The 18,797-nt window shown below is 37.0% G+C and overlaps 1 long non-coding RNA gene across 1 annotated transcript; it reads right to left on the reverse strand.

The window, feature by feature from the left end:
* Window positions 1-301: 301 nt before the first annotated feature.
* LOC122010962 lies at window positions 302-2,739 on the reverse strand. The gene is made up of 2 exons (XR_006119917.1): window positions 2,566-2,739; window positions 302-536 (listed from the first exon to the last, which is right to left on the reverse strand). It is a non-coding gene; the product is annotated as an uncharacterized LOC122010962 (long non-coding RNA).
* Window positions 2,740-18,797: the final 16,058 nt, after the last annotated feature.

Genomic DNA, 18,797 nt, shown 5'->3' on the forward strand with positions numbered 1-18,797 from the left:
GCTTTTGTAGGTTAATTGAGTGAACTTTGTAACAACCACCCTTTCTTACTACTACTCTCTAAGGGAGATTGTTACCTAACTATAACTTCCCTCCTAGTGGCACTGACTCTATAATTAGAGTCAGGTAGATTTTATCACAGTTCAGAGGGATTCCCACCGAAAAATTCGGCAGAGTCTCCCCTGTACCGGCGACCAAATCCATAATACATAAGATATATACGCAGCCACAGGCGGCTGGAACACATTTTATTCACAACCACGCAGTAATAAATCAACAGGAAGAAAGAAACTACTCTAGCAATAGCAACAACTATACTACTCCAACTCATAATAAAAGAAAACTAATTACAAATGCGGAATAAACTTATTTACAGTCTCAACCCATAATAACACTTAAAAGAGAACTAAAAGAACTAAACAGAAAAGTCTTGGCAATTTGCCAGCTCATTCTGGATCTCTCCATAGTCTAGCCACCACACACATCCATCATCACCACCACCCTATCGCCTCCCTTCATATCTTAGCTTTTCCTTTATCTGCAGTAGGAGGAAAGAAAACAAGATCTATAAGCGAAAACGCTTAGTAAGTACTAATCTATCTCACAAAACTCAAATGCATAAATGAAATGCATAAGTACTGAAACTGAAATACTAAAACTATTTGCATATGCTCATGGTATACAGAAAATGAACTAGATACAAATCATACTCAGTATCAAGCAGAATAACAAGAAACTAACTATATAAACTTAGAATTAAAGAAACTAACCATTCTTATTTATTCTAAGCTTGGAACTTATTTCATTTCTTGTATCCTTGTGTTAGAAATTAATCCTTTAATTTCTATCTTTTACTTTCTTCTTCTTTCTTTCTTTCTTTCTTTCTTTCTTTACTTTTCTTTCTTTCTTTACTTTTCTTTACTTTGGGCCCAGGCTTAGTACCATCTCATGCGCGTTCCCTAATAGGTTGGGGTTGCGAGCCACCAATCCTAAAAGAGCAGACCTCGGTCTACCAGGGCCAAGACCTCGGAAATGGTCACCTGGATTTGTTTAACGACAAGCTCTTGGATGTCGGGTACTAGCCTCTTGCTTGACTTACTTTTTATCTTTCTTATTCTTTTATCTTCCTTATTATCTTTTATTAAAGATTGTGGGAGTCCTTTAAATATACTTAACAAGTACGGGTGTATAATCAACTAACCATGCTATATAATAGAATAAAACAAGTAACTTAAAGCTTACTGATCATGCTATAAGCTAAACTAAAGAAAGCAATTTAAAGCCTTTGAATCATACGGTGAAAACATGGCAAAGGATGCTATTTTTGTGCTTCTAATCATGCTGTAAAAACAAGTATAGAACGATACTTTAGGGCTGCTAACCCTGCTGTAAGTACATGGCAAGGATGACTACTCTAAGGCTTTTAAACATGCTGAAAAATAGAATAAAACATGCTACTTTAATCTTCTAAACATGCTATACAAAATAGGCAAAAACATACTACTTTAAACTTTCTAATCATGCTAGAAATAAAGCAAAAGGAAGCTAATTTTGGGCTTTCTAAGTATGCTGTAATAAACAGGTATAGGATGCTACTTTAGTGACTCCATTCATGCTGTAAAAATAGGCAAGGAATGCTACTTTAGGGCTTCTAAACCTGCTATTAAAACATGACAAAGAATACTACTTTAAGGCCTTTAAACATGCTATACAAAATAGAGCAAAAAGAAAACTAATTTGATCTTGCTAATCATGCTACAAAATGGAGCAAAAGAACGCAACTTTGAGCTCTCTAGGCATGCTGTAAAATAGAGCAAAGGATAGCAACTACCAGCTACATTAATCCGAGATAATGCAAGCCACATAAGCTAAACTAAACCTGCCATACTTCTTCTACTTATATAGGTTATTCCTGCCACTACATCTCAACCGAAAGCCAGACCTCCTCCTATCCACGGTAACAAACATTTAAGAGCTAAACTCCTTCTACACAATTAAACTCGAACAATAAACTGGCATGCTTAACAGTTATGCTACCGACGGTAAGGAATAAAAAGGAAAACCCTAGCTTATAGTCCTGTTCAACAGCAAACCCAAGCAAGAAACTCTTGGCACAACACTTAGCTTAGCAAATTTGGCACAGCAAACACCGAAAGCAAGAAAATCATACACTGAGACATTGTAAACATGTGAGTCATTTCCGTTTATGGCAGCAACCACAGAAACTACACTACCAACTAGAAATCTAACTCATCTCCTACCCGTGACCTGCCCACAAAACCATAACCTAATCCGACCAATCCCTTCTTCTCTGATTCACGGCAGCAAGCACCAGCAGCGAAATTCTGTACAGCATGCTTTAAATTCCAACATAAAGAATCTAACATCTCTAATAGGCCATTCATACAAATGGAATGGAAGGGAAACCTTAGCAATTCGGCTAGGTCCACAGAGCATGGAGAGAAAAGCCCTAGCATATGATTCCACTCGGCATAGCAAAATCCGAAAGCAAGAAAACGAAATCCAAAGATTCGGAGCAACTCCTACCACAGGTGAGTAGTACTTACCTCGTTCTTGCGCTTACAACCGAGAAGAAGAAAGGGGAAGACTTTTAGGGCTCGGCGGCTTGCAAAATTTTGGTTTCCTCTTGTACCCGTGAGCTCCTCTCCGTCGAGATAACCACCCACGGTGAAGGATGACTGGAATAAGGCTTCGCCGGCGCCAGAGACCCAAGACCTAGCTTCCTCTTGGTTTCCGCCGAGAGAGACGGCGCTGTCGCGAGGGAGAAGGGAAGAAACAATTTCGGGAGAAATTGTTTTGGGTTTTGGAAAATCAAAACCTAATTCCCTTTCTTATACTCGGGTTATAATTATAACCATGCTTTAAATCTAATTCTCTCCATATTGGATTAAAAAAACCATGTAGCTCAGCCGGTTGGGTCGGTTTTGCTTGGGTCAGTCCGACCCGAGGTCGTGGGTTCGAACCTCGTCTTCAACGGTTTTGTCAAAATTTCTTTCTTTTTGTAAACATACTAAACGACCTCCAAAAATTGCGTAAAAATACTCTAAAAATTTCTAAAAATCTCTAGAATATTTTAAAAGCATTTCCAAATATTTTTATAGACATTTTGAACTCGAAATAGGAAAAATTGGGTTGTTACAAACTTGGTGTGATCTCCAGTCATATGTTTGGAGCAACCACTGTCCAAAATCCACTTGGTTTCCTACAACAAGTAGGATTTTTATGTTAGTCTTAGTTTATCAATTTTTAATCAATCATTATTTAAGTAAAAAAAATCTTAATTAAAATTTTGAAATTAATTTAAGTTTTAAAATTAAAGTTTTGAAATTAGTTTAAGTTTTAAAATTAAGAGTTTAAGTTTCAAAATTAAGATTTTGAAATTAATTTAAGTTTTAAAATTGAGATTTTGAAATTAATTTAAGTTTTAAAATTAAGATTTTGAAATTAATTTAAGTTTTAAAATTAAGATTTTGAAATTAATTTAAGTTTTAAAAATTTTAAGTTAAAGTTTTGAAAATAATTTTTAAGTTTAAAATTGAAATTTTTAAAATTTTGCAAATAATTTAAAACAAATTTTTAAAAATAATTTTTAGGTTTAACACCAAATTTTTAAGAATAATTTTTAAGTTAAAATTTTGAAAGTAATTTTTAAGTTAAAATTTTGAAAGTAATTTTTAAGTTTAAAAGCAAATTTTTAAGTGAAAATTTTGAAAATAATTTTTAAGTTTAAAAAGAAATTTTGAAAATAATTTTTAAGTTTAAAAACAAATTTTTAAGTTAAAATTTTGAAAGTAATTTTTAAGTTTAAAAACAAATTTTTAAGTGAAAATTTTGAAAGTAATTTTTAAGTTTAAAAACAAATTTTTAAGTTAACATTTTGAAAATAATTTTTAAGTTTAAAAACAAATTTTTAAGTTAAAATTTTGAAAGTAATTTTTAAAAACAAATTTTTAAGTTAAAATTTTGAAAGTAATTTTTAAAAAAAAAACAAATTTTTAAGTTAAAATTTTGAAAGTAATTTTTAAGTTTAAAAACAAATTTTTATGTTAAAATTTTGAAAATAATTTTTAAGTTTAAAAACAAATTTTTAAGTTAAAATTTTGAAAATAATTTTTAAGTTTAAAAAAAAATTTTTAAGTTAAAATTTTGAAAATAATTTTTAAGTTTAAAAACAAATTTTTAAGTGAAAATTTTGAAAATAATTTTTAAGTTTAAAAACAAATTTTTAAGTTAAAATTTTGAAAGTAATTTTTAAAAACAAATTTTTAAGTTAAAATTTTGAAAATAATTTTTAAGTTAAAATTTTGAAATTAATTTAAGTTTTATTCATCTCACCCGATTTATATTATCAATCAAGGAATCCTATGATTTTGTGAGATGAAATTAGTTAGATTACAGAGTTTTGTTTTAACTTGTGTTAGATTCAGACTTAGCTTTGGTTTCCACAAATAGGCATTCTTCGGATAAACTTCTAAGCTTGGTGAGTCACAAGGACATCATTAGAAGTAACCAACCTTTCGAGGTTTTCCGAATAGTCCTATCCACGAAACTTAGTACTAAATCTTGGTCTAACTGGTTAGGATTCGTTTTTCGGTCAGTTCCACTTGGCCAAATGCACCAGATCGAAACCATATCTTTCTAGACATGCGATGCCCAAGCTTCCCTAACGTACTATCATCCAAAAACTTCACCAGTACCATGAGTCAAGTTAAACTTGGTCTCTCTTTAACTAATCCTAATTACCCTGCCGGGTTAGTTTGTTTTGGGTTACCCTGTCGGGTAGGTTAGTTTTGGAGGTGCCAGCTATTCTGGAGCCTCCCCCTGAATTATTGGCCATTAATTTAGATTTTGGGTTTGTGTCGATTCTTTTTATAGTTATAATCAACTTGGTGATAATCTAAATTTTGTTGAGTTTTGAATTTTGATTTTAATTTATATTTTAGTTTTTGATCTGATTTATTCAAGTTTATATAATGTATTTTATCTTTAGGTATATAGAATTGATTAAGTCCTACTTGCGTGGTTAAGCACGCTTTCGGGACCCAAGCTTGTTTGGTTGCTTTGTGTTGGGTTAATAATGATTTAAAGGTTTTGTTTGAGTTTGACTTATATCCAAGTCCGGTTTTATTATAGCATGCCTTTTGGTTATTTAGAATTAAATCTAAATTTTTAGATCTTGTTGTGAATTTTTCCAACAATTCTTTTAACTTATTAATTTCATTTTTTAATGATAAATTCTCCTCCTCAAGTGTTCGATCTTGAGTTGGATTCGAATTTTTTAATTGTTCCTTGAGGTTTTGATTTTCCTCAAGAAGAGATTTACTTTCATTTTCCAATTTAACTAATTTTTTATTTAAACACGAGATAATTCTAAAGAATTTATGATTTAAGTTTAGGTATACCTCTTCGGAACCTTCGGAAACGAGTGCGGACTCGTGGCTTGATTCGGGTTCGGACCCGTCTTCCGATTCCTCTGATTCGTCTTCCGTTTCAGCTTCGCGAACCATCAGCGCGAGGTGACTTTGGTGCTTTTTCCTTTCTCCCTCCGATTCGTCTGAGGAAGAATCGTCCCATGTTGCTTTGAGGGCTTTCTTCTTTGTTGACTTTGGTTTGTCAAGTTTCAATCTTGGGCATTCGTTCTTGTAGTGCCCCTTTTTGTTACATCCGAAACATGTGACATTTCTTGAGTCGGCTGGCGAATTGATCTTCTGAAGATCCTGTTTGCTGAAGCTTCTCTTTTTCCTGGTGAACATTTTCCTTACCAGGTTCACCAGGTGTTCTTCGTCTTCAGAGTCTTGATCGGAATCTTCTTCAGATTCGAGTTTGTTCTTCTTTTCTTTAGAGGAACCTGCAAATAAAGCTACACCTTTCTCGACCCCGGCGTTAGTTTGCTCATGAAGTTCTAATTCACAGAAGAGTTCATCCAATTTTAATTTAGATAAATTTTTTGAAATTTTGTAGGCATCTACAATTGATGCCCACAAATTATTTCGTGGAAAAGCATTTAACGCGTACCTTATTAAGTCTCGGTTCTCCATTTGGTGGCCTATCGCGTGGAGACCGTTGAGGATATCTTTGATCCTCGCGTGGAGCTGACTTGCCGTTTCTCCTTCCTGCATTTTTATATTAAAAATTTTATTTAACAGCAAATCTCTTTTTGTTACCTTCGCATCGCTTGTTCCTTCGTGCAGCTCGATCAGTTTATCCCAAAGCTCTTTAGCGTTTTGATGCGGTCCGACTCGGTTCAGTTCTTCTCGTGTTAGTCCGCAGTGTAGAGTATTGATGGCTTTGTTTTCAATTGATGCCTTTTTCTTTATATCATTTGTCCAGTCTTCAGGGTCTAGTATGTTCCCGGAGTTGTCTACTGGAATTTTGTAAGCCCTTGTGACGCTCATCTATTGGTCGTTGTAACGACCACCCTTCTTACTACTATTACTCTCTAAGGATGACCGTTACTTAACTACTAACTCTACTTAACCGGTGTGATTAAAAATCACATGGAAACCCTACTAAAAAATTTCGGCAGAGTCTCCCTTGTACCGGTGACCATATTCAACAATACATGCAGTATATATATGTAACGACCCAATTTTCCTTATTTTGAGTTCTGAATATCCTTAAAAATATTTGGAAATGCTTTTAAAATATTCTAGAGATTTTTAGAAATTTTTAGAGTATTTTTATGCAAATTTTGGAGTCCGTTTGGTATTTTTACCGAGTGGAGAAAGTTTAAAAAAAAAAAAGAAAAATATAATATAAAAACCAAAGTGCAAGAGCTGGGATTCGAACCCAGCTTCTCGGGCCCAAGCAGTAAGCGGCCCAACCAACCGAGCTGAGCTCGATTTGTTAACCAAGTATGTAGCGGAATATATTTAAGCTATACTCGGAACAAATAAAATAAAAGAGAAGAAAAATAAGTTTGTAGAAGCAGGGGTTCGAACCCAGCTCCTCGGCCCAAGCAGAAACCGGCCCAACCAGCTGAGCTACGCGGGTTTTGTTAACCAAGTATGTAGCGAAATATATTTAAGCTATAATTGGAACGTTTAAAATAAATTGGAATTAAAAGTGCGCGGCTGAGGGTTCGAAGCCGAGACCTGTGGCTTCGAGCAAAACCCAACTGACCAGCTGCGCTAGCGGTCGGTGTTAATCAAATATGTAGCGACATATATATAATCTATAGTTATAATCGAAACCCTAGTTTTAAAAGGATCTAATTCCTTTTCTCCCGAGCCGAAAACCCTTTTCTTCTTCTCACGCGACGGCGCGACTCTTCTGCTCGGGCGAAACAGAGCTGTGTTAGGGTTTCGTCTCCGGCGCTTGAAAAAGGGCTCTCTCCGGCCGGTCTTCACCCAACTGTGATCTTCTCGTCGTGGAGAGCACGAGGACCTGAAGGAGACGCCGAGACCTTCACCTATCCGAAACCTTAGCAGCCATCTTCTCGGTTGTAAGTCCAAGGAAACAGGTGAGTTGCTTCTCACCTGCAGTAGGAGTAGTTCCCCGATATTGATCTTCTCTTTTTGTTTGGTTTCAGAACTTGCTATTGTATTTGGATTTACTGCCGTGAACCTGAATTGATTTCCTTTGCTTTTAGTTGTAACCTGCCTAAGGATTTCGATATTTCTGTGAGGATTGATGGGTTAAAGGGTTCTGCCGTGAGGTTGAAAGGAAGAAGATGGAGAAGGAAAATTAAGGGAGAAGTGTGATGGGCATTTAGCTCCTTTTTGGTAACCTGCCGTGCCTCAAAAAAAATTCCGGGAGGAATTGTATGCTGTGATCTTATGGATTAGGGCAATGGGCAGAAACGATTACATGTTTAATAGCAGTAATTAGTTTTCCTTGCTGCAGGTATCACAATTCAATTTGTTGGACTGGGAAAAAATGAAAGAATTAATTAGATTGGCATGTGGCAATTGTTTTTCTTCTTCACTGCTGTAGCACGTGATAGGAGGAATAATTGTCGTAGTAATTGGTTCTTTTTGTCTTCTTGATGTGGTACCGATCATGAAAAGATTTAGTTTCGTTTGAGCTTATAGCTTAATAAGTATGCACTGCCGGGTGATTTAGAAATTCTGTTTTTATCACTTAGCAAGCATGAACAACCTCTTAATTATGGAGTTCAGCTTTTATAATAAAGCTTACAATTTGCCCTGCCATGGAACAAAATTGTCCAGTACATTAAGCTTGCAGATTTCTAGTTCTTTATGTTATTAAATGTGCATGAGTAGCATTTTTTCAAAGCAATCAGTTTCTAGTTTTTTTTTTTATAGCATGCAGATTTTTAATAAGCAGATTTTCATAAGTACTGCTTGCAGATTTTGATAAGTATTGCATGCAGAACCTCAATCTTAGAACAGATTTTTACTAAGCTTAATATGCAGATTTTTATTAAGCATTAGTGTGCAGATTTTTATTAATCATTAGTGTGCAGATTTTTATTAAGTATTAGTGCAGATTTCTGTTGAGCATTAATATTGCAGAATTTTATTAGCATAGTATGCAGATTTTTGGTTTAAGCATTTCAAAGTTAGAATTTGCTTAAACATTTCAGTTTCTTTTAAAAGAAGTATTCTTTTAGAAGTATTAACAAGTATAAGAAAGCTAAAGAAAAGAAAGAAAAGGCCAAGGCCTTAAGTAGATCCTAAAGTCAAGACTTTAGGGATTTTGGCACACAAGGTGCTTAAATAAATGCCAAGGCATTTTATTATAAGAAGTATTTAAAGATAAAAAGTATTTTACTTTTAAAGGGCATGTACCGGACACAAGGTCCAAGGGATGGGCTCCAAGTTGCCCCTAGGCACAAGGCCTAGAAGTATCTTAGTAGTTTCGGGATTAGCTACCTCGATTCTTATTAAGAATGCGCGCAAAGTGGTACAATGCCGGGCCCAAAAGAAGTTTATTATTATTTTGAAGTATTAAAGTATAAGTTTTGAAATAAATGAAACAAGCTTCAAATATGTTTAGAATTAGAAAGTTTAGTTCTTGATGTTTGAAGCATTCAGTAGTAGTTTTATTTGTTTCTTGCTACTAGATTATTCAGCATGTTTAGTTTTATTTGCTTTCAGCATGCTGTTATAGTTTTAGTCTTATGAGCATGTTTAGTTTTACATGTTTAGAAGTTTTACATGTTTAGTAGTTTTACATGTTTAGAAGTTTTACATGTTTAGTAGTTTTACATGTTTAGTAGTTTTACATGTTTAGTAGTTTTACATGTTTAGTAGCTTTACATGTTTAGTAGCTTTACATGTTTAGTATGCTTCTTTTATAGTTTCATTCTTATGAGCATGATTAGCTATACATGTTTAGTATTTCAGTTAGCATGATTCCTTTGCTATATATGAGCATGAGTAGTTTTATATGTTAGCATTTAGTTTTAGCATGTTTTTATTTATATACATGCATATCGAGTTTTTGTGAGTAGATAGCGCTCACTAAGCTTTATGCTTATAGACTGCACTTCCTCCTACTGCAGATAAAGGAAAGGAAAAGATTTAGCAAGGAAGGCGACAAGGTGGTGGTGATGAAGGTGTGTGATGGCTGGACTATGGAGAGATCCAGAATGAGCTGGCAAATTGCCAAGACTTTTCTGTTTAGTTATTTTAGTTCTCTTTTAATGCTATGATGAAGTTGATATTGTAATTGAGTCTATTCCGCACTTGTAGTTTGGTATGTCTTATCGTTGGAGTTCTATTTGTTTACTATTGCTAGAATAGTTTCCTTTTAGTTATTGTGATATTATTACTGCGTGGTTGTGAAGTATTTATACCAGCCGCATGTGGCTGATGGTTATTATTTGTTTGTATTATGGGAAATGGTCACCGGTACAGGGGAGATTCTGCCGAAATTTTTCGGTAGGGTTTTCCTAGAGATTTTTAATAAACCGGTTAAGTAGAGTTAGTAGATAAGTAACGGTCACTCTTAGAGAGTAGTAGTAGTAGTAAAAAGGGTGGTCGTTACAATATACTCAGCCACAAGCGGCTGGAACACATAACAATCAACCACGCAGCATAAAAATTCTAACTCAGCAACAATAAAGGAAAACTAATCCATACTCACAACTGAATAGCAAACACAGTATCAAGTGTCCTTATAAACAGTTATCAAATTTCCTTAACACATAAAGACTTAATTAACTCAAAGAACAAATCATAATTTATTTTATTCGCAAGGATCCCTAGGACTTCCATAGTGCAGACATCACACACCCCTCTTGCATCTCCTTGTCGCCTTCCTTCATATTAGCTTTCCTTTTTCTTTATCTGCAGTAGGAGAAAGTGCAGTCTATAAGCATAAAGCTTAGTGAGCGCTATCTAACTCACAAAAACTCGATATGCATGTATACAAATAAAAACATGCTAAAACTGAATGCTAATATGTAAAGCTACTCATGCTCATAAATAGCAAAGAAATCAACTAACAGAAAAGATAACATGTATAACTACTCATGCTCATAAACTAATAAAGAAAGCAAACTAACTGGAATGCTAACATATAAAGTAAAACATGCTCATCAACTAGCAAATAAATAACATGTAAGAAACTAAACATGTAAAAGCTGCTAGCATAAAAGAAAGCTAAACTTGCTGATCTTTAAAATAAAGTGAAACTTACTTCTTTTACTCTAATCTTATTCTTTTATTTCACTTGTTTAAAAACTTATACTTTAATACTTGAAAATAATAATCAACTTCTCTTGGGCCCGACATTGTACCACTTTGCGCGCATTCTTAATAAGAATCGAGGTAGCTAATCCCGAAACTACTAAGATACTTCTAGGCCTTGTGCCTAGGGGCAACTTGGAGCCCATCCCTTGGACCTTGTGTCCGGTACATGCCCTTTAAAAGTAAAATACTTATTATCTTATCTACTTCTTCTTTAAATGCCTTGGCATATTAATAAGCACCTTGTGTGCTAAAATCCCTAAAATCTTGACTTTGGGATTTACTTAAGGCCTTGGCCTTTTCTTTCTTTTCTTAATCTTTCTTATACTTTCCTTATAAAAGAATGCTTCTTACAAAACTGAAATGTTTAAACAAATTCTAATACTACAATGCTTAAACAAAATCTGCATACAAGTTTAAACAGAAATCTGCATATTAAGCTTAACTAAAATCTGCATACTAAGCTTAACAAAATCTGCTTACTACTCTAACTAACTTCTGCACTTGTAAGCTTAATAAAATTCTGCACTTGCTTAACAGAAATTCTGCAAAGAAACTTAACAAAAGAAAACATATTCTGGCTAGTACAGATTTTCATCGTCTCTCAAACTTCCTTTTCATAATATGACTAATACACAACTTATCTGGAATTCACTTAATAAAGATATTATAACTCGTATTCCATTTAAAATTCCAGAATCAGCCAAACACAGATGTTATCCATATACTTGAATGGAAGTAGCATAACTAAACCTCAAGCTCAGATTCAACATAAGCAATTTATCTAAACCTCATGCTCAGATTTAATGTAAGCAAATTATCTAAACCTCATGTTCAGATTAAAGAACCTCAAATCTGTATACTCTAAAGACTTAATCAAACTTTACTATAATCTTTTAAAACTGCACTACGAGGAGATCTAAACTTCCAAATTGATTTCAATTATCTCAGTTTCCCCACTCATCTAATATCAAAAATCTGCACTATACTAGACTTGACAAAAATCAGCATATTAAACTTATAAAATCTGCACTTGATGAAATTTGCATTTAATGAAAGAAATCTGCACTTAAAATTCTGCACGCTAAGCTAACAGAATTCTGCTCTATAAGCTCTAAAATTGCCTCGGCAATTAAACAGTGAGCTAAAGTGTATAGTAGCTCCAAAGGTTGTTCACACTTAGTAATTCAACACAAAACTAAAGCTAGTTAAGGTCACAAACAACCTAAAAACTGAAACTATTTCATACTTTATGTAACAACCACCCTTCTTACTACTACTACTACTCTCTAAGAGTGACCGTTACTTATCTACTAACTCTACTTAACCGGTTTATTAAAAATCTCTAGGAAAACCCTACCGAAAAATTTCGGCAGAATCTCCCCTGTACCGGTGACCATTTCCCATAATACAAACATAATAAACCATCACCACATGCGGCTGGTACATATAACCACGATAATATCATAATAACTAAAAGGAAACTATTCTAGCAATAGTAAACAAATAGAACTCCAACGATAAGACATACCAAACTACAAGTGCGGAATAGACTCAATTACAATCTCAACTTCATTATAGCATTAAAAGAGAACTAAAATAACTAAACAGAAAAGTCTTGGCAAGTTGCCAGCTCATTCTGGATCTCTCCATAGTCCAGCCATCACACACCTTCATCACCACCACCTTGTCGCCTTCCTTGCTAAATCTTTTCCTTTCCTTTATCTGCAGTAGGAGGAAGTGCAGTCTATAAGCATAAAGCTTAGTGAGCGCTATCTACTCACAAAAACTCGATATGCATGTATATAAATAAAAACATGCTAAAACTAAATCCTAACATATAAAACTACTCATGCTCATATATAGCAAAGAAATCATGCTAACTGAAATACTAAACATCTGTAGTTCATCATGCTCATAAACCAATAAAAGAAGCATACTAAACATGTAAAACTACTAAACATGTAAAACTACTAAACATGTAAAGATAAACATGTAAAGCTAAACATGTAAAGATACTAAACATGTAAAACTAAACATGCTGGATAATCTAGTAGCAAGAAACAAATAAAACTATTACTGCATGCTTCAAATAACAAGAAACTAAACTTTCTAATTCTAAACATATTTGAAGCTTGTTTCATTTATTTCAAAACTTATACTTTAATACTTCAAAATAATAATAAACTTCTTTTGGGCCCGGCATTGTACCACTTAGCGCGCTTTCTTAATAAGAATCGAGGTAGCTAATCCCGAAACTACTAAGATACTTCTAGGCCTTGTGCCTAGGGGCATCTTGGAGCCCATCCCTTGGACCTTGTGTCCGGTACATGCCCTTTAAAAGTAAAATACTTTCTTTTTAACTATAACTTCTTTATACTTGCCCTTACTTGGCATTTAAGCAAACACCTTGTGTGCGCTTTTGATATTCAATCTTCTGGAATTGAAATCAAGTCTAGACCTTAGTCTTTCTTGCTTATAGTTCTTAAAGACAGAAACTCATGCTTAGGTAAAAGCAAAGAAACTAATAATTGCATGCTCAAGATATTCAAATAGCAAAAGAGACTAGAAAGTATCACCGTGCACATCTAATGGCAAAGGAAACTGATCATGCTTAATTATTAGTAAATGGAAAATTGCTCATGCTTATAGAATAACAAAGAAACTAAGTTTGCAATGGTATTAAATAGACTTGATCACGCTTAATATATATCAAGAAAGCTCACACTAAGTACTTGGATTAAGGGCTGTTCGTGCCCAACTAATAACAAGTGAAAGCTAGAAAATCTGCTTATGCATATCTAATAGCAAATGGAAGCTACTGTGTTCAGCTAATAGAAACCGAACCTAAGGTTGTTCATGTTATTCAAGAAAACCAAGAAACTAATACTACACTTAGAAGGAATTTAAATCTGTGTCAAAGAATTAATAACACAAAGTCTAGCAACATGATAAGGGTTAATAACACTAAGTCTAGTAGCATGTTAAGGATTAATAACACCACCGAACCTGCACAGCATGCTCCAACTCAAGCTAAAACCTGCTGGGATAGGGTCATATGGAAGGGTGTACTTTGCAATTCTAGACAATGAAAAGCATGTTGCTGTGAAAAACTTGATGCTTCTGAAGATGGCCCGAATGATATCCAGATTAAAGCATGAAAATTTTGTTGAGATTCTAGAATACTGTGTGGAAGGAAATATGTGTCCATAGGCCTATGAGTTTGCAACTATAGGCTCTTTACATGATGTTTTGCATGGTATGGCTATAGCATTTATCTGCTATTTCGTGTACAGCAACAGAACAACTTATAACATAACCCAATTTCATCTAACATCCAATCCTAATTCATGAATGACTAACTAACCAATTCCTACAACAATTCAACAGGGGAGCAAAACCTCTTCATAGATTAGATCAATGTTAACTATCAAGCTGTAGAATCTGGCACGCAACTTATACATTCATCTAACAACTCGGCTAGGCATTTTTGCAAATAGAGAACGATCGGAGAGCTCGCAAAGAAAACCTTGAGGAGAATCAAAAATCCACCGAGCATAAACCCAATTCAAAACCAAAACCAAGTCGCGAAACGACTCCTACTGCAGGTGAGAAGCAACTCACCTCGGTTCCTTGGACTCACAGCCGACGGGAAGATTTCTAGGGTTCGGAGAAGTGCCTCCTCGGCGACTCCTTCGCCTCCGCGTGTCCTCTTCGACGAGAGGGATTCGTAGATGTGAAGATCTCACAAAGGAACCCCTTGGTCGGCCACCGGAGGAGAAGCCCTGCGTTTCCGCCCGAGACTATCGCGCGCCGTTCGCGAGCGAGAGAGAGGTTCGCGAGCGAGAATTAGGTCTCGGGAAAAAAAATAAGCCCTCTTTTATAACTAGGGTTTTTTTTATTAAATACTATACCTTAAATATTAGTCGCTGCATATCTGATCAGCAATAACCGCTGGCACAGCTGGTCAGCCGAGTTTTGACCCAAGCCAAAGGTCTCGGCTTCAATCCCTCAGCCGCGCACTTTTCCCAATTTATTCCCTAATCATTAACTATGCTATAAATTTAATTCTCACCACATAAGGTTAACACAATCGTGTAGCTCAGCTGGTTGGGCCGGTTTTGCTTGGGTCAGTCCGACCCGAGATCGTGGGTTCGAATCTCACCTTCAACATTTTTTTTTTAAACTTCTTTCTTTTTGTACCCCTACTAAACGACCTCCAAAAATTACGTAAAAATACTCTAAAAATTCCTAAAAATATCTAGAATATTTTAAAAGTATTTCCAATTATTTTATGGACTTTTAGAACTTGAAATAGGAAAAATTGGGTTACAATTCCCATACCTTATAAAAGTTCGTCTCGAACTTAGAACAACCGATACTGTCTACATCGCCTCACGCCCCAAGTGATTTCTGCTTCGGGTTCTCGCTGCACGACCTTCACTAGTGGCACTTTTTCTTAGTCTCGATCGCTCCGTCCACTATCCGTAGGTCCGCTCATAACTAAGATCCTCTGATCCGCAGATCGAGGTGAATCACTTGGCTCGGGTCGTGAAAACACTTTAGCATGGAGACATGAAATACATCATGTATCGCTGACATGTGTGGTAAGTCCAACCTGTAAGCTACTTTCCCAATCCTTTTCGTGATCGGTAAGGTCCCACATAACGAGGACTTAATTTGCCCTTGTTGTGCCAAATCTCATCACTCCCTTCATAGGAGCGACTGAAAGACCGAATCCCCTACTTGAAATTCAAGTGGCCTACGACGCGTGTCAAGATAACTCTTCTCGCCTACACTCGGCAATCTCAATCCTCCGCTCGATCTTCGGATAGCCCGAGTAGTCTCATCTATCAGCTCGTCTGGATGCCCAATTCCACTTCCATCTCTCTTCTCACTTCTTGCCAAGGAATGGGTGATCTGCACTTCCTGCCATACAAAGCCTCATAAGGTGCCATCTGGATGGCCGATAGCTGCTGTTGTAGGCAAATTCAGCTAAGCATAGGTACTTGCACCAACTTCCTTTGAAATCTAGTGCACAAGCTCGGCATATCTTCTAGAATCTGATTTACTCGCTCTGTCATCCATCCCGAGGAAGGTGGTCTGAACTCGAGTTGTGCCCGGCAATCAACACACCCCAAAATGAGAGGTGAAGCGCCCATCTCTATCGTAAATAATAGATTTGGGAACTCCGTGAAGTCGATCACCTCTTTAACGATAGTCATGCGGTAATCGCTCTATAGAGTGTGACACCTTGATGGCTAGGAAATGAGCGGACTTGGTCAATCGTCCACTATCACCCATATCGCATCGTATCCATTTGTGGTTCTTGGGAGACCTGTTATGAAATCCATGGATATGTCTTCCCACTTCCACTTGGTATAGGAAGAGGCTGTAGAACTCCTGGTCTCTGGTGTTCTGCTGACAGGCAGGTACTGACATATTTAGCCACATCTCTTTTGAGTCCGGACCACGAATTTCTGTTTCACGTCTTGGTACATCTTGGTAGAACCGGGATGTAGAGTATGGCGTACTATGGGCCTCTTCTAAAATTCTCTTCTCTTCTTCATCATTGGGAACACAAAGGCGATTTCCCGATAAAGAATTCCACTCTGATACTCGAAATTCGAATTTCCTTCTTCTTGTATTCCTTGCTGATCTTTTGATATCCGGATCTTCACTTGCTTTTTTCAGATATCCTCGCGTGGTTGACTCTAGGTCAATGCAGAAGTTGCCCATAATAATTTCAAGTCCGAATCGACAACTCCTTCCAGTGGGTGGCTAATGATGATAAGGACATCAAGGATGCACTGGACTTTCGCTTAGTGCATCCGCCACTTTATTAGCTTTACCTAGGTGGTAGAGGATCTCACAGTCATAATCTTTGACCAACTCTAACCACCTGCACTGTCTCTTTAAGTCCTTCGGGTGAAGAAGTACTTAAGACTCGATGGTCTGTGAAGATTCTGACTGGACTCCATACAAGTAGTGTCGCCAGAGTTTCAGTGCAAAGACTGCCAGCTCTAGATCATGAGTGGGGTAGTTCTTCTCATAGTCTTTGAGTTGTCTTGAAGCATAAGCTATAACTTTTCCTTCATGAGATAGCATCCTAAGCCCATCTTGAAGCATCACAGATGTCAAAACTCTTGTCATCCTCTGGAACAGTCAATATAGGAGTCTCCTCTTGAGTTCTTGAAAACTCTGCTCACATTTATCCGACCATTCAAACTTCTTGTCCTTCCCGGTGAGGGCTGTGGAGAGGCTATCCTGGAAAAGTCCTTCACAAATTTCTGTAGTACCCAGCTAAACCAAGGAAGCTTCGATCTCCCGGCATTCTTGGGTCTCTTCCGGTTGTTGACCGCTTCTACTTTGGCTGGATCTACAATACCTTCTTTTGAAACAATGTGACCTAGAAATGCCACCTGCTCCAACCAGAACTCACTTTGAGAATTTAGCATAGAGTTGCTTTTGTTGAAGGGTCTGCAGAACTATTCTCAGTGCGTGTCATGCTCCTCGATGTTCCGGAATAGACTAGAATGTCGTCGATGAACACAATGACAAATTTGTCAAGGTATTCACTGAACACTCTATTCATCAAGTCCATGAAGACCGCAGTGCATTAGTCACACCAAAAGGCATGACTACGAATTCAGAATGTCCAGATTCGTCCCGGAAGCGATTCGGTATATCACTCTCTTTACTTTTAGCGGTGGTACCCGAGCGCAGATCTATCTTAGAGAACACTGTTGCCCCAATTGATCAAATAAATCATCGATCCCGGCAAGGATATTGCTTGATGGTCACTTGATTCGAGCTCCATAATCTACGCATTCTGATGATCCATCCTTCTTCTGACAAATAACACAGAGCTCCCCATGGTGAATGACTAGGGCGGATGAAGCCTTTGTCTGCGACTCTGAAGTTGTTCTTTAGCTCTTTCAACTCACTGGGACATGCGGTATAGAGCTTTGAAATTAGACTGCACTGTGAACCGCTCAATCTCAAACTCCACTCTCTATGGGAGGTAGTCCGTAGCTCTTCCGGGAACACCTCGGATACTCACTGCATCACCCGAACTTCCTCCCGCTAGGTCTTTCTTCTTCCTCCTGACTCACAATGAATGCAAGAAAACCAACACACCCTTTAGCTAACATCGGTGAGGTGAGAGAAGAGAGGAATTTACGGGTCTTCCTCTTTGGTACTCTAAATTCAAAGGATGGTTCACCTTCCGGACTAAAGATCACTTTTCTTCTGCGGCAGTCCATTGAAGCACTGTACTTGCTGAGGAAATCCATACCCAAAATGATATCGAAACTCATGGCGAGGACCACCAGATTTATACATAGCTCTCGGTCTGAAATTAGATCGAAGCCACTGACTAGATTCCATGACTTCCCCGTAAGGTAGGGTTGTTCATGTTTTCTATAGGTACCTGTAATTCTTTGGCAAAAGGTATGGATACAAAAGAATGGGTCGCCCAAAGATCAGCCGCAGTAGCTATGTGAAAAATAACTACTTGACCGCACCGACCGTGGAGGCACCTGCGCCTCTTTAGTGAGGGAGAATACTCCGCATTCGGAACCGTGGAGCTCCAACCTTCCTCGACCGATGAGGTCCTTCCGAGTCAGCAGTATGTAATGTAACCGAGGCTTGCCTCCATATTGTATGGTGAGGTGCTTGAGCTTGTTAGACACTCCCTAGCCATACGTCCTTCCACACGAATAACATCCGTCTTACCCAAAAGATGACTCTGGATGTATTTTCCCACATTTAGACGGGGAGGAACTTAGTCTCTTTGGTCCTCGTTACCTCCCGAGTTCCACTGCTTTCTCTTGTTACCTTTACCCTTCCAAGGTTGCTTATTTGCTTGAGGTTTCGATTACCAGTGTCTTGTCTTCGATCTTGACTGGCTTATGCTGCGCTCGTTGTGCCCTGATGCTATCCAGATAGTGCTTAGCAACTAATGCTCTGCTGACCAACTGGCTTCAGCATCCCGAGCATCGGTCCGACTCGTTCCTTTTCCGTGCTTACTAGCTCGGCGATACGAGCTAGCCTATTGAATCTTTTAACCGCCTCCTCCACGGCGGATCACCCTGTCTGAACTCCATAAACTCCTCGTA

This window comes from Zingiber officinale, chromosome 1A (assembly GCF_018446385.1).
Source record: "Zingiber officinale cultivar Zhangliang chromosome 1A, Zo_v1.1, whole genome shotgun sequence".
Lineage (NCBI taxonomy): Eukaryota > Viridiplantae > Streptophyta > Magnoliopsida > Zingiberales > Zingiberaceae > Zingiber > Zingiber officinale.